This window comes from Nuphar pumila, chromosome 6, assembly GCF_984573655.1.
Source record: "Nuphar pumila chromosome 6, dmNupPumi1.hap1.1, whole genome shotgun sequence".
NCBI classification, from domain to species: domain Eukaryota; kingdom Viridiplantae; phylum Streptophyta; class Magnoliopsida; order Nymphaeales; family Nymphaeaceae; genus Nuphar; species Nuphar pumila.
The window spans coordinates 26136983-26150295 of NC_143254.1; positions in this window are offsets into that span (position 1 = coordinate 26136983).

Here is a 13313-nt window from a genome sequence, read left to right on the forward strand (position 1 = left end):
TGGTTTCTAATGTGGGTTTTGTGAAAATGATTTTTAAAATAATATTTTTAATGAAAACTAAGTGAAAGCCAAACACCAAATAATAAAAACCGTCTTGCATGAGTGGTGGAGTCCAAGTTGGTCTTAGGGAACCGAAAATACTTTGTATTCAAGTGCAAAATTAACTACTCTTTATTGCCAAAAATAAAAATCAATTAATTGAGTAAATAAGGAGAGATTACAACCCTTGACGGAGGACTTTAAACAATATTTAAGCGGCCTTGTTACAAACCCAAATTAATTGAATAAAATAAAACCTAATCTAAAAAGAAAGAAAAGGTCTTCAGTGCTTTGAGTCTTTGGGTCCCTTCTTTGCTTCTTTGTTCACTTTTGTATGTGTTTGATTAAGGGTTCTCTAAAGGCCTTTCTAAGGGGATCCCTGAGGGGTGCTTTTCAAGAACTCGAAGGGTACTTTCAAGAGCTTAAAAGAGGATTCATTGCACGTCTAATCGCTTTCCTACAAGAATAAAAAATATAAAACACAGCAGAATGAATAGAACTAAACAAAATCTAATAGTTAATGAACTAAAAATTCAGCGAAACAAAGATTTAAATTAACTAACTACAAATTCACTATGAGACAAAATAGCATAACAAACTAACTACTTAAGATCAAGCTATGTAACCAAATATAAAGAAATCTATACTAGACTAAAACACTTATGAACTAATGACTTTAAAACAGATAAAATACATGGAATGAACTAAAACTCGGGAAGACCACTAGACAAATCAACCATAGTCCGTGTGAACTACAAGTAAGCGACTATTTGTGAATTAACTAAAAACCTTAATTAGACTAAAAACTAGTTTTAACTATTCAAATTAACTTCACCTAATTAACAAGGTACGCTAATTGACGTTAAACACACAAGATGTTATTCAAGGAATAGTTACAGAAAAGAATGAATAAGAATTACTTCTACTCTAATCTAAACATTGATTTGCTAAGCAGTAACTAAATCAAACTATGCAGTAAAATGATATTATAATATGCAGAATGTAACACTCAACAAAAGCAAATAAAATTATCTAAACATTAATAAATTAATTTAAACTATTCTAGTATCTACCTATGAGAGCATTAAATCAAGAAAGACAAAAGAAACTTGTACTACGCTACTTACAAGAATTCACAATTAAACCCAAGCTAAACAACATAAATTCTAACCAATTAATGAGTAAAAATCAAATGAACGTGAACTATATAACCTAACCGGGTATGACAAAAAATTTTGTTGATGAAATTTATAGCTTGGAATCAACAAACCTATTGATGTTGTCTACAGAGAAACGTTATGACTAAAAAAAATGACTTACCTAAGCTATGCAGAATTGTTATGAACTAAGATATGCATGATATATATAATGCTTAACATCAAATGACATTCAATAAAGTAAAACAACTAATTAGCTTAACTGATTAACTTGCTAAAAGAAATCAATGCTAATACAACTACTGCAATAAGTTTATATGACTAACAATGATTATTCTAACCTACCAAAAATGAATCTATGCAGATCATGTCTAAAACAAAGTTAACTTTTAAACTAGAACAGAATGAACACAGTAAAACCATATGCTCTAACAATTATTGTGGCTAAAATGAGTTATTGTATTCTTACTATGCTATGAAAATAACTAGCAGAAAATAGTCGAGCCCAACAACTATATATATATATATATATATAATAAAGTTGTTGTCTACGATGCACATAAACGATTCTAAATATGCAAAGCATGAAACACAAAAAAAATCAGATTACAATGTATGCGATGAAGATGCGAAAAAAAAATAAATCAAATATGATGCAATGATATGATCCTAAACTATGGAGATGGGGGAAAAGACACAAACTATACGATCCACATCCGATGGAGGGGTTGAGAAGAAGGTGACTTTTTCTTTGAGCAACGTGCACCTCCGTCGAGTAAGGAAAGAAGAACTGGCGACAGAGATGCGTTAGAAGCAAGACAAATCCATGGAGGAAAAGAAGAGAACGAGAGAGAAACGATTGGGAACAAAGAGAAGAGAAGAGAAGTGGGAGAAGCAGTCTGCATTTTCTTAGAGGGGAAAAACATGTTCCATGGCTGGAACAAAGCTATTTATAAACAAAAAATAGGTTAAAACATATTTTCTATGAAAGTCCAAAATATTTTCAAAAATTTCAAAACAGGTCTTCCTCAAAAATGTGTTTTTTAAAAGGAGTTTTTCTAAACTAATTAAAATTTGTTAATTAAAGCCCAGTCTAACAAAACTATAATTAAGAAGAATTCTAAACTAATAAAAACACAGAGCTGGACCAGAAAATGCATTTTTTCTCAAAAAATCAATTTAAAACAATTTCTCAAAAATGATGATAAAAGTATGTTTTTAATGCGATTTTATCATGGATCATGCATAAATAGATATGAATAAAATGAAAATATTATGCATGATCAGTTTCAAAATTGGTTTCTCAAGAGAGGAGTTCCCCACGTGTGAGTAACCGTTTTGGTAACCTTGGGACCACACACCACACTAACATTGTTTTTATTTTCTTATTAACGGTCATATCATTTTCATTCTCTTAAGAAAACAATATTATACTTTTTGTGTGGTATATATAAGTCATGTATTATATGGGTTGATATTCCACAATGTTTTTTCCAAAAAGAAATTTCTCAACGTATATACAAAATTTTACCTTGCAAAGAAGAATCAGGAATTTGAATATTCAGGGAATCATCTTTTTAGTTGCTAAGAGCAGCTAGTTGTCTGATTGAATGTGGTTCAAACATGTTTCCATATGAATCATGGATCCAACTTAATCTAATAACTAGTGCCAATAATTCCTCATTTGAGACCTCTAATTAGGTTTGTGTACATCTAAGGGCCTTAACACTATACTTAGGAGTTAGGATCTTTTAGAGATTTTCATAGAGTATATTGCAATAATAGAAAACTAAACTAGCATATCAACAATCATTTATATACTACTCATGCATTTTTATATTACAAACCTAATGTTTTTGCCAAAACAAGGTTGCTAGGAATGAAAATAGAAACAAGAAAACAAAACTTTTTAGGTTCATGTGAAATGATATTTTTATGTGTAGTATTAAGAATTAAAGAATTGATTTCATTTTTTTTAAAGAATGTGCAATTGTCATATAGTTATGTACATAGTCGATGTATTTACATTTTTTTACAGAAGTGAATGACAAATGTAAATACATCGACTATGTATACAACTATGTCACAATCTCACTTTTTTTTTTGTTGAATGACAATCATCAAATTATTTTATAATTTGTGAAAAGTAGTGCATAGTCAAGCATTTTCAATAAGACAATAAGTGTCATAAATAAAGTCTTTAATATAATGTATGTTTTTTTGGTTAAAGTAGAATAAAACCCAAAAAATAAGATACAAATAATGCATCACATTAAAATTACAAGGTTTATTTACTTCAACTAGTATATTGCAATCCTTTTTAAAATTACAGATATGTAAAACAATATATGTTTCTAAAAATAAGCAATTAAAGATTTTGAATAATATGTATTTTATTTTTTTATTGAAAAAAAATTCTTATCGAAGGAAATGTTGGCATAATGGAAGTATGGTAATGATATGAAACAAAGTTATGGAGAGAAAGAAATAGAAATTGTCACTAAATAATAAATTATTTATATAGGCATAATAAGAAAGAACTTATAAAAATATTTTTGGTTGTATAGACCTAATTGAAAAATATGAAAAACACATAGGCACCCTACATACTTAATTTTTCATATTCTATCATCATGTGATGCAAAGTGCAAGATATAAATAGGCATTTTATAGGCTCACTACAACAAAGCAGTAGATTAGCGACGACCACATTCCGTCGCTAATCCGTCGCTAACATGGTTAGCGAAGGATTAGCGACAACGAGGCGACAGTATGCTTACGTCGCGAATATTTCGACGCTAACTGGCGACAGAATTATTCCGTCGCCAGGTCCGTCGCTAATTGCGACGGAATAACGAGCGCTATATTCCGTCGCCAATCCGCCGGTACTAAACGGCGACCACGGCTTGGCGACGGATTTACTTCCGTCGCTATGCCGTCGCTAAATTAATATGAATAGCGACAGATGGTTTCGTCGCAAACACGAAAAAAATTAAAAAAAATTTATTTGAAAATTAAATACCGAGAACTGTACAATTTCTATTTCCTGTAAATAAAAAACAAACCACACAAAAAAATTCATATAACAAGAATCTACAACAATTAATCGTTCCACCTTAAAATTAAGAAGTTTAATTATTTACAATTCAACAATTACAATTAGGAAAAATAAAAAAAAAAGAACTTCTTCAACACAGTCCTCTAATCATCGCCAAGATTTTGTGCGTCTTCTTGTTCATTGTCTTTATCTGTCCCTTCAGCTCCACTACGCTGATTATCGCTAGCAGCCTACACAAGAAAAAAGAACAGTCAGTATTGATAAACAAAATATAATGAAATAAATTACACACTATATGTGATTATAGCATGCTCATATGTGTTCTAATGCAGTCAAAAAAACTTTATATGTGATTCTATCATGCTCATATGTGTTCTTAGGCAGGCAAAAAAACTTTATATGTGATTATAGCATGCTCATATGTGCTCTAATGCAATAAAAAAACTCTATATGTTATTATAGCATGCTCATATGTGCTCTAAGGCAGTCAAAAAACTGAATATGTGATTATAACATGCTCATATGTGTTCTTAGACAGGCAAAAAACTGAATATGTGATTCGAGCATGCTCATATGTGTTCTAATGCAGTCAAAAAAACTTTATATGTGATTCTATCATGCTCATATGTGCTCTAAGGCAGACAAAAAGTTATATATATATATGTGATTCTATCATGCTCATATGTGTGCTAAGGCAGTCAAAAAATTGAATATGTGATTATAGCATGTTCATATGTGTTCTAAGGCATCTAGAAAAACTCTATATGTGATTCTACCATGCTCAGATGTGCTTTAAGGCAGGCAAAAAACTATATATGTGATTCGATCATGCTCGTATGTGTGCTAAGGCAGTCAAAAAATTGAATATGTGAATATAGCAAGCTCATATGTGCTCTAAGGCAGGCAAAGCAAAAATTTTTATATGTGATTCTATCATAAATGATATATAACATATTCATATGTGTTCTAAGGCAGTAAAAAAACTCTATATGTTATTATAGCATGATCATATGTGTGCTAAGGCAGTCAAAAAACTGAATATGTGATTATAATATGCTCATATGTGTTCTTAGGCAGTCAAAAAACTGAATATGTGATTATAGCATGCTCATATGTGTTCTAATGTAGTCAAAAAAACTTTATATGTGATTCTATCATGCTCATATGTGTTCTTAGGCAGGCAAAAAAACTTTATATGTGATTATAGCATGCTCATATATGCTCTAATGCAATAAAAAAACTCTATATGTTATTATAGCATGCTCATATGTGCTCTAAGGCAGTCAAAAAACTGAATATGTGAATATAACATGCTCATATGTGTTCTTAGGCAGACAAAAAACTGAATATGTGATTTGAGTATGCTCATATGTGTTCTAATGCAGTCAAAAAAACTTTATATGTGATTCTATCATGCTCATATGTGCTCTAAGGCAGACAAAAAGTTATATATATATATATATATATATATATATATATATGATTCTATCATGCTCATATGTGTGCTAAGGCAGTCAAAAAATTGAATATGTGATTATAGCATGTTCATATGTGTTCTAAGGCATCTAGAAAAACTCTATATGTGATTCTACCATGCTCAGATGTGCTTTAAGGCAGGCAAAAAACTATATATGTGATTCGATCGTGCTCGTATGTGTGCTAAGGTAGTAAAAAAATTGAATATGTGAATATAGCATGCTCATATGTGCTCTAAGGCAGGCAAAGCAAAATTTTTTATATGTGATTCTATCATAAATGATATATAGCATGTTCATATGTGCTCTAATGCAATAAAAAAACTCTATATGTTATTATAGCATGCTCATATGTGCTCTAAGGCAGTCAAAAAACTGAATATGTGATTATAACATGCTCATATGTGTTCTTAGGCAGTCAAAAAACTGAATATGTGATTCGATTATGCTCATATGTGTTCTAAGGTAGACAAAAAACTGAATATGTGATTATACCTGAGAGGGTCTGGAATCAAAGATCCCCTATCCTGAACAGCGGCCTTGATCTCATTTCGGAGAAAGGGGGCGACGGTGTATTGGAAGTAGTTATTCAGTGATTCATTAATGATCTCGCGTACATCATCACCGGAAAGAATAGTCGGCTGCTTGGAGCTTATGTCGGCGCAAGAAGTCGGTGAGCCGTAACTGGAAGAACCAATAACTGGTGAAGTGTTCATATTACTCCCAAACCCGAACACGCGACCTTTTTTGGGTTCACCTGCTGCAGTCACCCATGCTGTAGGATCAAATGATGGATGCTGAGTAGCGTCATCGCCATATCGCTCTGCCATCTGTTGCTCATATGCCTCCTACAAAATAATGTTTAAAGTATTCATTAATAATTATCCATCTGGAAATCTCAGTTGTGCCTTCTTCAACCCATATAACTGTCCATCGTCAATCTTCACAGCCCGAGCAATGTTAGAGACATATCCATCTGGAAATCTCAGTTGTCTCAACCATTGACATACATGTTTTATTTGATCAGGTCTGAGCACGTACTTCGCCTTTGGTTTCAGTACTTTGCCATTATTCTCTTTGAGTTCCAATTCTGGTCTTTTACATATTAATTTTAAATCCATACGGGCCTTCGGATTATCCTTCATTTTTCCTTTAATATTCAATACTGTATTGAACACATTTTTCTCTACATGCATCACATACAAATTATGTCGTATCAATAGGGTCGGCCAATACGGTAGTTCCCAAAAAATAGATTTTTTCGTCCAATTGTGATCCTTCCCAAATCCACGGAAGGGTGTAGGACTGCGGGCATCTGTTAATACATCTGGAAAGTATCGCAATCTTCTTAGAATCTCTATGCCGGACAATCTTGAGGATGAACCTTCCGTTTCAGTTGTGCCTACTTTAAATGCATTCTTTTGACGTCGGAACGGATGATCGCTGGGTAGGAATCGACGATGGCACTCAAACCAGCAAGACTTCCTTCCATGCCTCAATCTAAAAGCTCTGGAATGCTCCATGCAGTACAGACAAGCCAACCTCCCATGTGTGCTCCAACCAGATAACATACCATATGCAGGGAAGTCACTGATTGTCCATAGAACAACGACCTTCATGTTGAAATTTTGTTTTTTGTGGGCATCATACGTGGTAACACCGTCATCCCACAGTACTTTTAATTCATCAATCAATGGCCTTAGATATACATCAAGATTTTGGCCAGGTGAGGTCGGACCAGGGATCAACAGAGACAAAAAAAGATTTGGACGTTTCATACACAAGCTTGGTGGAAGGTTGTATGGAGTAACAAATACTGGCCAGCATGAGTATGGAGTTGATCTACCCCCAAATGGATTAAATCCATCTGTACATAGACCGAGTCTAACATTTCGCACTTCCATTGCGAAGTTCTGATGAGTACGATCAAAGTGCTTCCAAGCTTCAGCGTCAACAGGATGCGTGATCTTGTTTTCATCGTGTCGAACTTTATTTGCATGCCATCTCATGTGTTTAGCTGTCCTTGAATACATATACAATCACTGCAATCTAGGAGTGATAGGAAAGTAGCGGAGCGACTTGTATGAAACTTCCTTTGATCTCGTGCTACCATTGCCTCTTGTCTTTGGCTTGAACCGAGGATGCCCACATGACGGGCATGATATGTCATTTTCCTGCTCCTTGAAATACAACATGCAGATATTTGGACAAACATCAATCTTTTTGTAACCCATACCTAGAGCGTTGACCATAACTTTCGCACGATAGAAATTTTATGGCAATTTCTCATCTTTAGGCAACATACTCTTCACAATCATGCACAAACAGTCAAAACATGATTGACTCAAATTATACTCGGACCTCAAATTCATTAGTTGAAGAACTGCAGACAAGATAGTGTGACTCTCACAACCGTTTCAAAGTGGCTCATCAGCATCTCTAAGTAAATCATAAAATCTACTAGCTGCATCGTTTGGTGATTCTTCATCTATGGCAGTTCTTACATCACTAGAACTCATAGCAGAACCCAGTTCTGTTCCTGCGGCATCAAATATCAAATTCGTATATGGATTATCGTGCACCACATTCACCCGTGCATCAAAATCGTTTCTAAATTCTTCTCCATGAAACGTCCAGTTCTGATAATCACTCACAAAACCCTTCCTGTATAGGTGATGTCTAACGCCATGAGGTTCTACAAATTGATTATTCTTACAAATCTTGCAGGGACACCTAATCCGACCTGTGGGATCTACTGTACTGACACTTGCCGTTGCAAATTCAATAAAACTGTCAACACCATCCATATATTCATGCGATAACTCATTGTCCACTATCTTACGGTACATTCATTCACGGTTTGCAGTCATTTTGTCGTATGATGTTGCGAATAGTATTCTAACCAGTTAAAAGAGAACCATCAGAATGCTATGATGAAGAAAATATCAAATTTATCATGAAATATATGATGTCATACAATCACAAGAATTATGATACATGCATTGATAACTTAATATTTTTATGTGCAAACTATTCATGACACGATACATTCATTTGAAACATGCTTTCAGTATACAATTTCACATGGTAGACATAATCAAATTGAAAGTAACTACATGTAAGCATGGATACAATCACATCAAACATTGCAATACATTGAAATAATTCATATCAAACAAATCTCAAACATGTACCTGCAGCAAACACACTTCAATATCCCACTAACTACTACCATGCCTAGCATGGACTTCGTACTCCAAAAATAAGAACACTTCCATATTCATACATTAAAATCATGCTCAGCATGATCTCCGAACTCCAACAAAGCAGTCCTAGATATCAACAACTAAGTGAGTGTGTGAACAATAAAGTGTTACATTCAATAAATTAAATAACATGTGATGCGCTTGCATCACTTACTCACCACGGGTATTTACCCGATTTGCATTGTTTTTGTCACTTACTTACCACGGGTGGCGGGGCACAAGCGAGTTCTGTTGAAAAATCTGCACAAAAAAACACTGTTTTAAAATGAAGTCACCACGGAAAAAAAACTGTTCTGGCAAAGGGTCGACTCCCCTGCTGTTCCGGTAGGGGGTCGACCCCCTTATGGAACATAGGGGGTTAACCCCCTTATGGAACATAGGGGGTTAACCCCCTTACGGAACGTAGGGAGTTAACTGACCCCCTGTTCGGGCAGCGGGTCGACCCCCAGTCTGTTATGGCAGGTGGTTAACCCCCTGCCGGGGTCGACCCCCTGCCCGGGTCGACCCCCTACAGGAAAGGCAGGGAGCAAGGGTCCCCTGCAGAAAAACGCAGGGGGTTAGCTCTCTGCAAGAAACGCAGGGGGTTAACCCCCTTCCGGAAAACGCGGGGGTTAACCCTCTGCCGGAAAACGCGGAGGTTAACCCCCTCCGTTTTCCGGAAGGGGGTTAAACCCCTGCCGGAAACGGGAGGGGGTTAACCCCCTGCCGAAAACGGCAGGGGACGCAGGGGGTTAATCCCTTGCGTTTTCCGGCAGGGGGTTAACCCCCTGTGTTTCCGACAGGGGGTTAACCCCCTGCCGAAAACGGGAGGGGGTTAACCCCCTGCCAGAAACGGCAGGGGGTTAACCCCCTACGTGAAAACGGGGGTTAACCCCCTGCCGGAAACGGCAGGGGGTTAACCCCCTGCTGGAAACGGCAGGGGGTTAACCCCCTGTGTGAACCGGGAGGGGGTTAACCCCCTGCCGGAAACGGCAGGGGGTTAACCCCCTGCGTGAAAACGGGGGTTAACCCCCTGCCGGAAACGGCAAGGGGTTAACCCTCTGCCGAAAACGGGAGGGGGTTAACCCCCTGCCGGAAACGGGAGGGCGTTACCTTTCTCCGGGCAGCGAACGGTGGGACCGGCAGACGGTGGGACCGGCGAACGGCGGGAGCGGGACCGACGAACGGCGAATGGCGAACGGCGGGAGCGGCGAACGGCAGGAGCAGCGAAAGAAGAAAAGGAAAAGCTGCTTGGGATTAGGGTTATTTGAAAGTTAGCGACGAATTCATTCCGTCGCTAAGCCAACGTAAAATCAAATTCGCGAAAATAGCGACGGATTATATTTTGTCGCCACATCCGTCGCTATTTAGCGACAGACTAGGTTCTGTCGCTAACGTCGTCGGTAAATGGTGCGATCGTACCAACAAAACAGTCCGTCGCAACATCCGTCGCTAATTAGCGACGGACTATCTTCCGTCGCTATTTTCATAAGATTCAGTAATAATAGCGACGAATATTTGTCGCTCGCCAATCCGTCACTAACTAGCGACGGAATCTTTCCGTCGCTAACGTCCGTCGCTAACAACGTATTTTCTTGTAGTGGCTTTCATTAACCTTTAATTGACTTAAATGAGGATGAAAAGATTTCAAAGAGTTCTCACCCATCTTAAGATACCCTTTCAATTTTCTAGATACTCTATGCTAAGGTTTATGTAGTAACTTGCATGACATGCTCCATGGGAACATTAAAGAGACTTTATCATATAAACTAAGGTGTCTCATACATGAACCTATTCACCTCCAAAGGTAGCCAATTTATTTGAGAGTAAATACAAATTAATTATGTATAAGAGTAATTACAAGTTAATTTCATTTAACAACCCTTAGACTTTAATTTGTAATTCTTAAAGTTTTTCTAGTTTTCAAATTTGTCAATTTGTATAGGTTTTGTAAACATGTCAACTTTTCTTGCAAGGGATAAACTCTAGTGGGATTTCTTCATTTTCTCCCAATTCTCTGATGTGATGTTGAATCTCGAAGTGCTTTAATCAATTCTGAAACATAGGTTTCTTGTTTTGGGCTATAGCTGACTTGTTATCGTAATGAATGATGGTTGCACCTTATTGTTTCTACTGTAAATTTGATAAAATCTTTTTTAACCAAATTGCTTCGCATGTTGTGGTGCAACAACATATTCGACTTTTGTAGATGATAATGTCCTTGTACCTTAGTTCTGATGACCAGGAAATCATATTTGATAGTAAGTAGAAAACATAATCAAAAGTATTTTTTTTTGTCATCAACTAAACTTTATTCATTATCAGTAGTATATATATTCAGATTTATCATTTTCTATAACATATTTAATTTCAAATTTCTTCATGCCTTGAAGGTACTTCAAAATTTGTTTTGCTGCTGCTAAATAAAGCTTACTTGGATCACTCATAAACTTGAAAACAATAGTTACTGCATTAACTATATCAGGTGTTGTGTTAGTTAGATAGATCAAAGACCTGACCAAGCTTAAGTACTTGTTGCATACACCTTATCTCCCTCATTTTTATTGACTTTTTTTATTGTCAGTCATTAGTGTGTTTATTGTTTTGTAAATGAACATGTAAAACTAAGTTTTCAACATATTTGTTTTGACAAAAAAATTGTTTTTTGCTTGCTTAACTTGAATATGAAGAAAATATTCCATAATCTTCAGATTTGATATTTCATATTCTTTTATCACGACTTTTTTGAAACCTACAATCATTTTTTGATTTGAACTTATATAAACCAAGTCATCTACATACAAAAATATGATCAAAATTTTCTTTTCCTTCTCTTTTTACATATAGTGAAGGTTTGATTGGACTTCTTCAAAAATCAATTTTCCAAAAATATCTATCGATGTCCATGTTCTAAGCTCAAAGTGCATGTTTCAGGCCATATAAGGCTTTTTTCAATTTGTATAATTTTCTTTCACTTTATTTTTTTCTCAAATCTTTGAGGTTGCTCAACATAAACTTCTTCTTTCAACTCTCCGTTTAAAAATACAAATTTAACATCGAGTTAGTAGATTGGCACATTCAACGCAATTGCAATAGCTAACGTGATTCTTATAATTTATATTCTAACAACATGAGCAAGTGTTTCATTGAAATCTATTCATTTTTTTTTATAATAAGCAATTGTAACTAATTATGCTTTGTACTTTTAAATTGAGCCTAGCTTCATTAAACTTTGTTTTATAAATTCATTTGAGACCAATTATGTAATTTCCTTTTTCTCTATCTACCAACTCCCATGTTTGATTTTTTTTTTAATTGCAAAGATTTCTTCCATCATCATAGATTTTCAAACATCTTAAATAGCCGTTTAAAATTTTGAGGTTCACAAGAAAATAATGCCAAATCAAATGTTTAATGAATTTTTGCAAGAGATCTTACCATCTTTGGGTGCATCTGTTGTTTCGAGTCACTTGAGTCTACATTTTGTTTTTGATGGATGGCTTGTTGTGGTAATAACTTGTTTTTCGTTTAAGTCTTCATATTTGACAGTTGGGGGTGTTTGGTTTGAACTTGACTTCTAGCTATATTCACTTGCTTCATAAAAAATCATGTCTTTTGAAATCACCAATTTGTTTGACTTGGGGTTATAGAGATGATCATATACTTTTGAATTGTCACTATAACAAATGGAGATGCACTTTTCTCTCATTTCTTTATTTTAAGAGATAATTGTACTATAAACAACACAACTGAAGATTCTAAAATAATTTACCTTTGGTTTGTACTTATAACATGTTTCATAGGGTGTTTGATTCTTAATGGACTTTGTATGAACTCTATTTAATATATATAGAGCATTATTTACAACTTCAACCCAAAAATTATTGAAGAGATTCTTACCTTTTAGCATGCTTCTTACCATTTTTATAATTGTTCGACTTCGGTATTCTACAAAACCATTTTGTTGTGATGTGCTAGTTGCTATCAACTACCTTTTGATGTCATGTTTGCAAAAATTCTAAAATTCATTTGACATGATCTCTTCATCATGATTTGTTTTTAACTCCTTTAATTTGAATCCACTTTCTTTCTCCACATATGTTTTGAATTACTTGAAAATAGAAAATGTTTCTAATTTTTGTTAGAGAAAGTACACCCATATTATTTTGCTATAATTGTTTACAAACCGTAGCAAGTACCTTTTTCCACCATGAGTTTCCGTTTGTGTTGATCTATAAATGTCTATCTCCAGGGGCCATTTTGATATCAACATTGAGTTTGAAAATGACAATGTATGAAATATTTCATAGAGACACCCTTCACAAATTTTGTTTCTTTA